The sequence below is a fragment of the Rhinopithecus bieti genome, unplaced genomic scaffold (genome assembly GCF_001698545.2).
Source record: "Rhinopithecus bieti isolate Rb0 unplaced genomic scaffold, ASM169854v2 scaffold_641, whole genome shotgun sequence".
Taxonomy (NCBI): Eukaryota; Metazoa; Chordata; class Mammalia; order Primates; family Cercopithecidae; genus Rhinopithecus; species Rhinopithecus bieti.
In genome coordinates, this window is record NW_016803417.1 from 1,135,660 (window position 1) to 1,150,374 (window position 14,715).

A 14,715-nucleotide genomic window follows, 5' to 3' on the forward strand; every position below is an offset into this window, starting at 1 on the left:
GTTTTGGCCAATTTCTCTAATTTGGAATGGCTATATTTACCCAATGCCTCTACCCCCACTGTATCTAGGAGGTAGCTAACTTGCTTTTGATTTTACAGGCTCATAGGCAGAAGGGACTTGCCCTCAGATGAGACTTTAGACTGTGGACTTTTGAGTTAATGCTATAATGAGTTAAGACTTTGGGGGGCCAGACACAGTGGCTCGTAATCCCAGCACTCTGGGAGGCCACAGCAGGTGGATCACCTGAGGTCAGGAGTTTGAGACCAGCCTGACCAACATGGTGAAACCCCATCTCTACTAAAAATACAAAATTAGCCAGATGTGGTGGCGCATGCCTGTAATCCCAGCTACTTGGCAGGCTGAGGCAGGAGAATCACTTGAACTGGGGAGGCAGAGGTTGGAATGAGTCAAGATCACACCATTGCATTCCAGCTTGGGCAACAAGAGTGAAACTCCATCTAAAAAAAAAAAAAAAAAAGACTTGGGGGACTGTTGAGAAGGCATGATGGGTTTTGAAGTGTGAAGGCATGAGATTTGGGAGGGGTCAGGGGCAGAATGATATGGTTTGGCTCTGTGTCTCCACCCAAATCTCATCTTGTAGCTCCCATAATTCCCATGTGTTGCGGGAGGGACCTATTGGGGGGTAACTGAATCATGGAGGCAGGTTTTTCCCATGCTGTTCTTGTCATAGTGAATTAGTCTCACGAGATATGATGGTTTTAAAAATGAGAGTTTCCCTGCACAAGCTCTCTCTTTGCCTGCTGCCATCCATGTAAGACGTGAGTTGTTCCTCCTTGCCTTCCACCATGATCGTGAGGCCTCCCCAGCCACGTGGAACTGCAAGTCCATTAAACCTCTTTCTTTTGTAAAAGGTCCAGTCTCAGGTATGTCTTTATCAGCAGCATTGAGAACAGACTAATATAACCATATAGCTAGTAAGTCTGGAGGCAGCATCCTCTCACCTTACCTCTGCCTGTACTGTCCTGTAGACCTCAAATTGTTCAGAGGGATCCAAAGGTCATCTAATTCCCATCAGCTGACATTAGCTTTATTACATTCAGATACACACAGTTAGTCAAATCAGGATACCAAAAAGTGCCATCTGGGAAGAAATTCTAGAGGGTTCCTTTTTAAGAGCAAAATTGCTTTATATTTGCATCAGGCTTTCCAGAGCCCAAGGCACATTCATAGGCATTCATACAGAGATTAATCTTCTATACAATTTATGCTGGGGGTAGGGGAGAGGCTGGTTTTTCTAATCCACATTTCATATGTAAGAAAATCAAGGTTGGAAATGGTAAGTAATTTGTTCCAGGTTACAAAGCTCATAAGCAGTGCCAGCTATGAAAGCCAGGCCTGCTGGCCTCAGGCAGTGCCCTGCCCCAGGCACCCACAGTACTCCCTCTAACCAGTTCTACAGGTAAAGTGCACCTGAGTAGAGGCCTCCGAAGAACTCACATGCTCAAGGTTCACTCCATGTTTGTTCATCAGGATTCAAGATGCTCTTGCTGCAAATCCACCCCCTAGTTAAAGTCAGTAAAATTTTATGGTGAGCTGATCTTTTCATAGGGTTCATGCTGATGAGATTTTTTTTTTCTAAAATCTCTTCTTAGTTCACACCTCCCCTTCAATCAACCAAATGCCAAAAAAGAAGCCTTCACCAAGTCAGAGAGAAACACCTGCCCTCCTTTCCCATGAGAAGATTGGAAATGTTCCAAATGTGGAACTGCTATCAATTTACTGACAATCTGTTAAGTAGCACTAAAAGCAGGAGACTTTTGGTGATGGTGCAGGCCAGAAATGCAATAAACTCAACTGAACCTGACATTTAAAAATAGCTCAATATTATGAGAGGTTTTGCTCTAAAGTCTCTAAGGATGAGTGTCATTTAAGAATGAATATTCTTATTTGATAAGAAGAAAACTGAGCACATCTTATCCTCTAATAATAGGAATAAAAAATTTGAACATCTTCAAATAACATAAAGGTCACAATTAACCCAGCTACTTATGGCTGACAGTCTACAAGTGCACACTGATTACTTGTCTCTGATTTATTACCATTTAATGGAAAATGCTAATAATATTAAGTGTTTATACTCACATGCAGTTAAAATTTATCCCAGCTTTGGGTGTTATGTGATAGAAATGTGGTTTATGTTATACCAATAATAGTTATATATAGTCCTTTTTTACATCTCTATGTAAATAGAAGGCTTAATAATTACCCAGCTATATCTTTTACTACAAAGACAATCCCTTTGGTTTTGAATCATTTGAATTACTGAACAACATGAATCAAATGATTTATAAATTACCAAACTACCACACTGCATTATCCTAAATTATGCTGTTGTACAATTTAAAATTTCCCCCAAAAAACAAAATAGTTTTAAAAAAACCTAATCCATCATGATATAGTACAAAAATTTTTGGGGGGATAGAGGCATTTTTTGAATTTTAATACATTAAAAAACAGGTTTCCACTCTTTTTCTTTAGCCCAAGTTAAAATCTTTTTGCATTCTTCATTGTTGCTATTCTGGGCCTTTCTCCAGCCTTCAAGTTCTCTACTGTAACCCCTCTTTTATCCCTACTATCCCCCTTCCTCATCCTCAGGTGAGCACATCCCCTATGTCATAAAGAAAATGAGGACTGGTCACCAGGCATTTTTATGTTTCCTTCTTACCATATCTAGAGCATTCTTCCATTCCCCTGAGTCAGAAGAGATGTGTCTCCCCATTAACCCTGTCTCCTCTTCAAGTTCCTCTTCTCTCTCTCTCAGTCCCTCTGAGAGCAAATTTCTCTTAAAACTATACTTAAGACACTTGGACATCACCAGCCTTGTGCTGATAGGACGGATCCACGGAGTCACCTGGGCCTGTGACCTGCTTCTGTGCTTCTCCATGTGTGGTTTCCATTTTCAGGGTCACCTCGGGTTCAAGGTGGCTCCTGGAGCTCCAGCCATCACAGCCACATTACAGGCAGAGGAAGGAGAAAAGGGCATAGAGGGCTGCCTGTTAAGGAGCCTTCCTGAAAGTCCCACGTTTCTGCTTACCTAGCCAGAACTCAGTGACATGGCCAGGGAGCAGCAGGGAGTCTGGAAAATGTAGTTTTTCAAAGAAAACACAGTGATGTTTCCAAGAACCACAGTTCCCAGGGTTTTGTCACCAAGTGCAGAATGAATACTGGGAGGCAACTAGAGGTCTCTATTTTCGTTGACTCATGGAGGAAGAATGAGGTGGGGATAGGAGAAGATCCTTATTAGTCAGGATCCAGGCCAAAAAAAAAAAAGATGGCGGACTCCACAAGGCCTTACTCAATGAATGTGGCTGTGTATGCAGGGTTACAGGGACAAAGAGGGAAGGGCAGTACCCAGGGTCTAGCAGCAGTGGGTGCCATCACCGATCCTGGGCCTAAAGGAGCAGGGGTGGAGGAAACAGTGAGAGCTGGGACCATGCAGGAGGCCTCCCCCAGGAGCTGTCGCCACAGAACCTCCTGTCTGGGATGAAAGTAGGTCTAAATTGAGGCTCTCTTTCATGACTGCTTTTTTTTTTTACCAGCTCCTCCTCCTCTGTCCATTTCTCCCTAGCCAAGCTTCCCAAGCTTCATGCCTATTTCTGTGGATGATGTTATCCACCACCAGGACTTCCTCTTACACATTTACTATACTATTAATTCCTCTTACACATGTACTATACTACAGTGATTCTTCTAAGCTCTCAATCTAATTTCTAAATGCCTATCAGCCCTAACTGGCATGCTCCAGGGGATCTCAAATTTAGTATGTGCCCAAACAGAGCTCTTGGTCACCTCATCCCACTCCTCCTCTATCTCCATCAAAGCTTTGGCCAACTAACCACCTCTTGAGCTAGGAATTTTGAAGCCAGTCTCAGGTTCCTTCCCACTACCCACATTGGCCACTGTGTCCAATCACTTTGACCTTGTCCACATCTCTAGAACGCCCCTGCAACCCGGCCCTCCTATAACACACTGCCTTAGTTCACCATTTTGTCTAGAGGGTTTGTCTCTCTGGCATGAGTCTCTCTCTTCTGCCCATCTTCCACACAGCTACTGGAAACCTCTTCTTAAATTAAATAAAATCTCAACAGTTTCTGGTTTTAAAATCCCTACCTTTGTTCTTGGTAGGGATTTTACCAAGGTAGCTGCAGAACAGACTCATTAAGATCCCGGTCTCAGAAATCGGACTGCCTTAGTGTGACTCCCAGCTCTAGCACTTCTAGGTTTTTTACCTTTGCAAGTTATTTGACCTCTCTGTGGCTTTAGAACCTAATGCTTCGTAGGGGTTCTGTGAAGATTAAATGAATCATTGTCTGCAAAATGCTTAAAATATTGCCTGCTACATAGTACATTTTCAATAAATGTTAAGTGTTTTGATTACCAAACTGTTCAGTCCAAATTCCCTAGCGTGGCATAAACATCCTTCCGGCTGGGCCTAACCAAACTTCCCCAACCTTCTTTGTAACATCAACCTCCTTGCTATTCAGGGAACGTTCCCTGCCCTTTCATGACTTTATATGAAAATATCACCAGCATTTTCATTTCTTTCTCCAACCTCATATTTTTGCTGCAATGGTTCTCTCTATAATCTGATTTAGCAATGTCTAAATATTTAATTTCTTAAATTTATAACTATGTAAGAGTATTAGTCTAAAATCATGAAGTTTATAATACATAATTCTAATAGACTGATTTTGAATTTGATCGCCTATGAATATTCAAAAAGTTCCTTCAAATAGAACAGTGGGTCACATAGTACAGCTTGGGTTTGGGCATGCATTCAGTGAAATGGCAGGAACAGCAGAACCACAGATAAACTCAGATCTAATGGTGCTGGCTTAATGTATATAAACAATATCTAACATCACCGTGAGCCCTCAGCTTCAAAATCAAAGGTCACCATATCATGAAAAAAAAAAAAAAGTTCCAAGTTAAGTGCTCAAGCCAATGAAACATTAAACAAGGGCACCTGCATTTTCGCAGCAAATAATTCCAGTGGGGATTTCACGTTGCTGTGGATACAAAGGGAGGAACAGCTCAAAGATACTTGTAAAGCAGGGAGGGATTAGGGTATCCAGGGAAATAAGTAAAAGGTATTGTGTTTCATTCCATGCTTCAGGAGGACAGCTACAAAATTAGGTCTAAACATCCTTATCCTTCAAATAAAGAGGGTCACATTGCCAATTTATTGTGAACATGATAAAAGAAACATAAAACTTTTCATGGCGCTTACCCTTCTGGGCAGTAGATACATGTCAGCCTGCTAGGCGATCGCTAGTTATTTTCTAGCTGATTTTGTGTGTGTGTGTCTGCAGGGTGCAGGCATAGCAAAGGCAACCAAAGCAAGTGATTTAATTAACTGCTTTAATTAATGCTGTTATTTGAACAAATAGATAATGTAGAGAAAAAATTATTACCCCACATCGATCTAAATGTTTCAATTTAATTTACTAAAACCTCTGCTTTCTGAATGGTTCAAAACAGTGACAAAAATATTTGCCAAATGAAAATAAATCCTAGCTCATGATAGATATGTCACCTATCTACATATTCTACTAGTTAAAAAATAACTCAGATTTAATTCAGTCTTAACAACAACACATGCCATAAAATACTATAGATGGAGTTTAAAAGTTGGGAGCTCTGTGAACTTCCAATATTAGAGGCAAAACAAATCCTCACAAAATATTTATTGTAAGTACACAGCAGATTAAGAGAATCTACCAGTTTTTCCCTGAAAAAATTTAACTTTCTTTAGCAATATTTTTTTTCTGTGTAAATCATAAGAGACTTTTGGACAAGGTCCTGAGCCATTAATTTAATTTTTTTATTTTTAAAAAACTTTTTATTTTGGAGGATTTTAAATATACATGAGGCGAAAGAAGCTTAGCAATTACTAACATCGTGCTGCTTTTAAAATACTCACCAACACTGTTTGTTGTGGTTGGAGTAAACACCACACATTGTATTATTTCATCATAAATTCTCTAACATGCAAGAACCTAACAACAAAATAAATTTAAGAAAACGGGAAAAGTGCAGGAGATTGTTAAATATTTAAAAGGATTTCAGGGGCACATTAACCAAATGCAGTATTTGGACCTGGTTTGCATCCTTATCCAAACCAACTAACTGTAAAAGAACAATTTTAAGACCACTGGGAAAACTGAACACGGACTGGTATCAGATGATATTAAGGAGTTACGGGGTGTTTGTTTGCGTGTGTTAATAGTACTCAATCCATTTTTGTTGTTAGTAAAATTAAACGGCAGCTGCATCCATGGCCACAAAGTTGTTGGTCATGACACACTCTGACCTCCAGGGGGAGACCGAAGAGAGAGATCTATAGAGGAGGCATGGGATGGAGGATTCTGAGCACATCCAGAAGGGAGTGGGCAGTTCCTGGGGTAAGACAGAGCTTAAAACTTCTCTCCCTGACCCTACTTATCTCTTGAGTGCCATCTTGCCCGGCTCCACCTTGGGTGGTGGGTCAGAGCTCCCTGGTCCTGGAGCTCCTGTAGGAATCAGGATGGGACCTGGAGAAATGGGGCAAGGAGCAAGTCTCGTAAGGTACCCTGAGTCTGGGTGTGACTCAACACTGGACCCGGCACTAAGGTAGAAGTGTCTGCCTGGAGGGCCCTGGGTGCTCTCTGGAGTCCTCAGGGACCTGGCAGGGGAGAGGCGTAGTGGCCAGGATAAAGGGCTAGGCAGACATTCAGGATCTCAGATAAAACACTTATGTATCACAAAAGAAACACATAAATCCTTACTGAAAAAATGAAAATGCATGCCATTCTTGAAATGTCAATTGAAAAGATAAGAATAAAATTTGAGAGTTCTGGCAAAACAGATTAAAATGAAATTGAGTTTTCCTTTATAATCTAGGGGAAATGATTAATGATGTTTTTATCTATGTCTATGAGGTAAAACCATTATACATTTACATTTTAAGCATATGTTTATATATACTGAACACATACCAGATGTAAATACCAAGATGGCAGCTATCAAAAGACAAGCCAGAAAGCCCTTGCACATGAGAGATGGCAAAATACAAGACACAAATCCATTTGTTCCTTAAGGATGGAATCATGGAGGGTTATGGGAATTCAAACACGAGTGGGATCACTTCTGGTGGGGGAAGATAAAGAAGAGCTTTATGTTTTGGGCAAAAGCTGGCTATTAGCAAGGCATTATTAACACCACATGGGCAGGTTTCTTCTTGGGCCTTCCTTCTTAATGGTGACAGTTTAAGCATGAGACTTTGTGAAATGCTTTCTGCTAGGTCCCGTTTAGCATGCTAATACTATGAATGTGGGTTCAACTATATAATGTTAATAATAACCTAAAAATTAGGCCCTGCAAGCCCCAAAGTAATGATGTGACTTAGAAGTTATATGATTTGCTAGGAATTAGAAAATGTGGTTTGGAAAACAAACCCATAAATACAAGTTAGTTAGAATGAGCAATTACGGGGGAAATAGGTTTCCTTATAGATGAGACTGCCAATTTTGAGCAAATGTCTACATAAATGGCTCCTAAACCCACCTGCATGTTGGAATTACCTGGGGATTCTATTAAAAATATTGTACATATTCCTGAAACCCACCCCAGGCCAGGAACAGGGTCCCAGGAAACTGTATTTGTACAACCTTCCCCATCCCTATCCAAGTGGCTGTGATGTACAGAATTGTAGAGCCTGGAACTTTTGCAATCTGTTGCTTATAGAAACAGTTACTTAATATTAACCCTAAAATCTCAAGGTGATTCACAACATTTTCCTCAACCACAAGGTCTTAAAATAAAATGGAGAATTCAAACCTTTTTTTTCAGGTCCCAATGTCTTACTATACTGGTAGTGTTGGATTATCTGTTTGAAAGGCATTATCTTCAGAGAAGTACACTTAGCAAGAAACCTGGTCTCCAGAAGCCATCTGCTCCATAGATGGCTTTGCCTACTCTGGGTCTCACACAGAGGCTCACGGTCCTCCCACTCCCCAGCAACGAAGACCACCTGTCACCTCTACTGGAGGGCCCTCATGCCTGTGTTTTCAGGCAGGGCTCTTTCTGAGCTTCCCTTCCAAATTTCTACCCAACATCAAATGCTATAAGTCGGGGGCAGTTTGATATGTCCTTACTCCTTCAGTCCTCTTGTACATCATTTTATGTGCGCCAAGATAAAAGAATTCAAATGCATGGGCGTTACGGCCCTAATCCTCCCTCCGCAGGGAGGAAGGTCAGTGACTGGCGGATGCAGAGCTGACGAAGTGGGAGAGGGTGTGCAGCTGAAGGTGTACGATGCCTTTTGCTTTTTTGGGAGTGAGGCTGCCCATGAAAAAAGTGGGGATGGGAGGATGGGGCAGGAAGGGCAAAGACCACATTGGCCTATTGGCCTAGTGGCATTGACTGAGTGAGTCCCTGCAGGTGTCGTGAAGACACACATTGCTGGGCCCGATTCCCAGAGTTTCTGATGCAGGAGGTCTGGGTGGGGCCTGAAAATCTGCATTTCCAACAGTTCCCAAGTTTTGTCCATGCTGGCGGGCCAGGGATGGCACTTTGAGAGGCTCTATTCAAGGAGGAGAAAACTGAGAGGCTCCTGAGCGTTTGGGAGTCTCAAGAAAGGAGGGTAGAGTTTAATGTAAGTTTCTATGAAGGAAGTGTATGATCCCATTAAATATCTGAGAGACATGTGTCTCTTAGGAGGATGTTCTGCAGACTCCAGGCAATGTCTCACCAGGAGTCAGATGCAGCTGCGGGTTGGAAACACCTCCGGCTCAGTCCTCAGGGAAGAGGGTGCCCTCCACATGGAGGACACTCCAGCTCCCCAGTCACTTTCCGCCTTTGAAAGTCAATGCAGGTTTCCATGGGGGTCTAGACATGCAAATTTACTTACTGGGGAGGTGTCTGTCTAACAAGTGTCAGCACTAGGCCTTTGGACAGATGCTTGACATTTGCTACCTGACTGAATGCTCAGGCCGGTGTGTGAGGAGGGAATTCTGGATGCCTTCCCTGCAGCACAGGTGAGGAGACTGAAGTTCTGGGTAATAGAATCATTCTCCTGGGCCCTCTCCACTCTTTGCTTCTGACTTCCTTGACCTGCCACCTCCCCTGCAGGGCTGGGAAAGCAGAGCCTGGCCCCACCCCCAGGTTTCGGATTCAGTCCCTGGAGAGCCGGGCCTGAGTATCCCCACCTCCGACGGCTTCCCAGGTAATGCTGACGGTGCTGGGCCACAGACCATGTTTTGAAAACTACTGATTCTAACCTTAACTCCATCCCAGAGTAGAAATAAAGTATATGCCAAGACAAGGTCCCTAAATGCCATCTCTTTTCCAGCAAAACTTTCTGGTAGTACACCTGCATCCTCTTTAGAACTGCAAGAAACCCACAAAATCCTCTCCACACGGCCTTCTTAGCTAATCCGGCTTCTTCTCCATCATCGTCTCTGCCCAAGTTTCAGTAAAAGGCAACTTCAAGAATATTAACAAGGAAGAACCGAACAAACTAAGCAAACTAAGGGACTATAAGGGCACTCCAGAGACAGTGTTGAGGCCCACTCACCTCACCCTGGCCCCAGAGACAGTGTTGAGGCCCACTCACCTCACCCTGGCCCCAGAGACAGTGTTGAGGCCCACTCACCTCACCCTGGCCCACCTGCTCACCTGCAAAGGGTCTCCTGTCTGCCTGTCTCTGCCCAAGGCCCTTCTCTGACCTCAGTTGTCCACAGTGGGGACCCACCGACAAGGGTGTCTTTTGGCTTTGTGGCTGTCCTCACTTCCCTGTCACATGGCCCTGCTCTCAGGCAGTTCCCTAGGATCACTCCCAAATCAACTACCTTTATCCAAATGCTTTGTTTTCAGTTTGGTTTGAAAGAATGCAAACCAAGACAGGTACCAATGTCATTATTCGAAAATCATCCAATAACAAATGATGAAGACTGAGGAGGCGGGTGTACGACTCAGATCCAGGTACATGGTTTGTGCTGTGTGTGATCATGAAAAATGCATTTCCTACTTACCCTTAATGCCAAAGAATCACAAAGCACCCACAAAAAAAGGACAATAAGCTGACCTTCCTCCATCGAAAAGGCCTAAGGTTGCTCAAAGTGGATTGCTTTGCTTTTGTTCTGGGAGTCTCTAATGTGGGTATGAGGAGATAAGTTACACTGAAACAAGCAGGGGTGGATAATTTCAGTAAATGGAGGTGCTTTCATTTAACATTAATTACATTTAAATATTGGAGTCAAATAGGAAACCCCATTGTGATTAGTGACACCAGGGTGAGTTCTGGATCATTATTCTCTGATGGCAGAATGTCAAGTCTTGCTGCCTGGGGAGAATGAGACTCTTGAGCCTGACACATAAAGCTCCTTCCACCATCCCCTTTGCTCTGGCCACCAGACCAGCCTCTGCACCAGACCTGATGTCCTGTATGCCCCGTGGATGTCCATCTCCCGTACGCCCCCCGCCCCCCCCATGGATGTCCATGCTGCCTGCTGCCTGGGCACATTGGAAGGCGGCCCTGCACATGCCCTGGGCCTCACTCCCATGCCGTTTTTGCACAGGGCAATTGCGAGGCGCACACGTGCAGAGACCGACAGGACAGGCAGTCACAGTCACAAACCTGTCCATTGCGGTTGAGCTCTGAGATCAGCAAGGAAGCACTGACTATTTAATTAGTCACCTAATTAGTGACAGGCCACACTGAAGGTTTCAGATGTCCTCAGACAAATGTAAAGATAAAAAGCCTAATTAAGCCGCCAGCGCTAGGCTGGCTGCTGCCAGAGACCACAGCTGTGCCGGATATTGTGCGGAACTGCACGACCCGATAACAGGAGTGGTGGTCATTGCCACAATTGCAGCTTTAAAAACATGCCCTGCTTGGTCCAAGCTATTCTTAGTCACCTCGACACATTCAACTCGATGAGGGGATCAATGTCTAGGCTGAAAGTCTGAAGTTGCATCTTTTGCTGGGATGATTTGGTTGGTTTTCAAGAAAACTCTTCTCAGTGGTGGAAGTGGAAGACAAGGGGAACCCGGGCTTTCCAGTGCCCACCAACCAGTGCTTGCTGCGAATCACGCAAAGGGTCTAGTCACACGGAGGGTCGCGGGAACACCTGCTGGGCTGCTTTCAGTCATTGTCATCCATGACTCCTGTAAGCATTTTTCTAGTGCCATTATAGGCTCTTCAAAAGATTCTTTACATTGGGATTGAATTAGGAAAGAGTTAAAAAATAATGGATTAAAATGGAACTTCCCCATAATTAGGAGTAAATACTATAAAACACTGAAGCATAGAGACTCATGTGCTGAAACAGAAGAGGAGAGCAACTGCCTCAGCTCCATGAACGCAGGCCCAGGAGACAGTCAAGGTGCTGTTCTGCATAATTCTGGGAAAAAAGCCTGTTTGGGACACTGTCTGGGGCAGGGCCTGAGGTTCTGCAGTTCTGACGAACTCACAGGTGATGTCAATGCTGCTGGTCCACGCGCCACACCAGGAGTGAAAGGATGCAGAGAGGTGCATACACCTGGTTCCGGCTCCTCCTCTTCTTCTTCTTTTTTTTCTTCTATTTTGCTATAGCATTTATATATTTTTTAAAAAAGATTCTGGAGTATCTTTGTGGAAACCTGAAATAGTCAAAGCACTGCATTTGAGGAGTTCAGTGATGCTAGACTCGGTGGGAGTTCACTTTATAGTGAGTTCACTTTACAGATCTCACCCTCATAGGGTTTGTGGAGTTTCTATCGTGGTGGTGCCTTCGGGCTGGCAGGACCTGGGAGCCCCTGCTGGGACTCTCCTTTGGCACAGATGAGGACAGTACCTCCCTCAGGGCCACAGCACTGCTTGGCAGCAGAGGTGGGCTAATGGCTGCAGCCAAATTCTTTCTTTCTCCAGTGCTTGGAGGTTTTAAAGAGTCTTCATAACGGAAGTGCTGAGAAGGAGAATGCACATGTGACATCTGTAGTGTCCGAGCCAGGAACTTTCAGTCCCAAAGAACAGGGTGGCCAAATGAACACAACCCACCAATCACAAGAACAGTCATTGAAAAATAATCCAAGTCTATCACTTAAATGTCTTGGGCATTATGAAGAACACACATAATCTCACAGTGAATGTCTTAAGATCTGTCTTTTCCCCTCCAATTCACAGCCCTCTACCCCATAGTACAAGCCGGCATTTTCTTCCTCTATGCCCTGCAATGCAAGAGAACCACCCCATTGCCCTCGCCTTGCCCTGCCCAGCTCCTGATCCTTGCCACAAACGCGCATGCTCCTGTGCTGGCCGGGCAGGTGACAGGAAAGAAGGCTGGGTCCTTTCCTCCTGGGCTCCCCTCAGAGGCCAAGTGCACAAGACAAGGGGGAAGGGAACCAATGAGCTGAGCCCACCCCACCCTGAATGACTCTATGCCCCTGCCCATCTCCACCCCTGGAGGCCTCCTGCAGGGCTGAGGGAGACTGTAGAAGCCTCTGAGGGCCGTTGGCTCCTAGGCTCTGCTGGGGATCACCAGGGCCAACAACAGGAAGGCACGGAGGACAGCAGGGGAAGTAAAAGAATGGGATGCTGGAGTGCGTCCCCAGGAAAACGCCTGCTACGCATGTCTCCCGGTGCTGGAGGGCCTAAGAGGCTTCCCCTAGGAAGGACAAGATGCAGGACTCAGGCCTGACAACCACAGACAAGGAGATGTGTCTGTGCAGATTAACTACACACAGCTAGCAGATAAAATAGCATACTTTAAAAACAAGTCAGAACACCAGCACAGTATTCCCTCATCACATGGAGCTTACATCCTAGGGTATATTAGGCAGTGAGTTTGCGTAAAGCACTTCAGCTCTCCCAGTAGCACCTCAGCACTTGGGGAAGAAAGGATAGAAATTTACACAAACTGCTTTTCGTGTCCTTTGAAGAGAAGACCAAATGTATTTTATAATTTCTTGCATGGAAATAATACAAGGAGAAAGTTGTGTTTGTTTTGTCATCAGATGACAGAATTACCAGATTTTCTGAAGAAAGAGGTTACTGTCCTGAGCCTCAAGTGGATTTTCTAGGAACGATGGTGCCCCTGCTGAGTCTGACAATGCAGCTCAAGACTACAAGAAGGCAGCCGGGTGCAGTGGCCCCTGCCTGTAATCCTAGCACTTTGGGAGGCTGAGATGGGTGGGTCACTTGAGGCCAGGAGCTCGAGACCAGCCTGGCCAACATGGTGAAACCCAATCTCTACTGAAAATACAAAAATTAGCCGGGCATGGTGGCTTGCACCTGTAATCCCAGCTACTTGGGAGGCTGAGGCAAGAGAATCGCTTGAACCTGGCGGGAGGCAGAGGTTGTAGTGAGCCAAGATTGCGCCACTACACTCCAGCCTGGGCAACAGAGTGAGACTCTCTCCAAACAAAACAAAACAAAACAAACAAAAAAAGACTACAAGGAGGCTGATTTTCCTAAATTTTGCTTCCAAAATGTAGATTCAATCCTCATTGGTGGTCAGTGTTGGGTGAAAGCTGTATTTCTTCATTTCAGCTCAAATCATGTATAAAATTAAATTCAAATGGCAGTTAAACTGGGAAAGTAAAATAAGCAGTAGGTTACCATGGTGATTGCTAACTTAAGATAATTAGAGAAAAATAATAAGAAAACGATTTCCTCTCTTAAGGATTAGAGATCCGTAAACTGATACCAGTCTATTTTTAGTGTACATAATCTGTGTAATGATGACAGAGAATTATGAGTATTTTAGAATGCTTTAAAAAGCTCTATTTGATTGGGAAATTTAATCAACCCAATACTTACATCAAAATTTATACTTGTCTTTATTAAATCTAAGTTGACTCCACAAAAAGAAAATTACTTGTATATGTCTCAATGTAATCATTTAAATAAAACATTATGACTAAGTAGATAGCTAAATTAAGATTTAAGACCTGTTTATGATAACTTTAAACTGCTATAATTTCACAGCTCCACCTTGATAATTCATCATTCAAAAATGGTTGCATGAAACTTGCTGTTCGAAAGTTTTCAAGGCAGAGACCCATCAGAATAAGTGAAGCACGCAGACTACAACGTGGCATGCCCTGGGAATGGAATATTCCTAGGTGCTTCTCATCATTTCATGCTTGCAGTGAAATATCGCTGCAGACTGACCACATTATTTAAAGCACATGAACTCTGTTAGTAACTTCAATAATGACACATAATTTATTTCTAGTTACCTAAGGGTATGTTCTGGAGAACTGAACAAACTGGCTAGAAAGGGGAAAAAATCAATTCTTTTTTTATCTGGTTAATGTGATGTTAAATGAGCAAAATAACCACTTGGGATTAGCTCGTCTCCATGTTAACCAGGCACATACACCTTTTGAGGGTCACTTCCTCCATTCATTTTCTTACCCAGCCCCTCACAAGGCCCCACCTGTCTTGAGCTAAGAACTCTGCTGGCCCAGAAGAGTGACGGTGGGCTGCATTTTCCTATCTCCTGCTTACCTCTCAGCACCTGTACTTTTGAATGGTAGCTAAAGTTTTTCACGTGATCCTGAACAAAAGATTTGGATAAACTGGACTCTTAATCCAGGGTTCTGTGGTTCCCAAAGTCAGGGTTTTAAAACATCTATGAGACTTTTTAAAAAATAAATGAAGACAGCAAGTTTGACAGAAGCTAGGCAATACACTGAGGGCTCCATGTTAGGTGCTGATGATGCCAGGCC

General features: G+C 43.8%; 1 protein-coding gene across 6 annotated transcripts in view; it reads right to left on the bottom strand.

The window, feature by feature from the left end:
- CFAP61 (cilia and flagella associated protein 61) overlaps positions 1–14,715 on the bottom strand; it is a 296,096-nt gene that overhangs the window by 113,239 nt on the left and 168,142 nt on the right. The window lies entirely within an intron of this gene.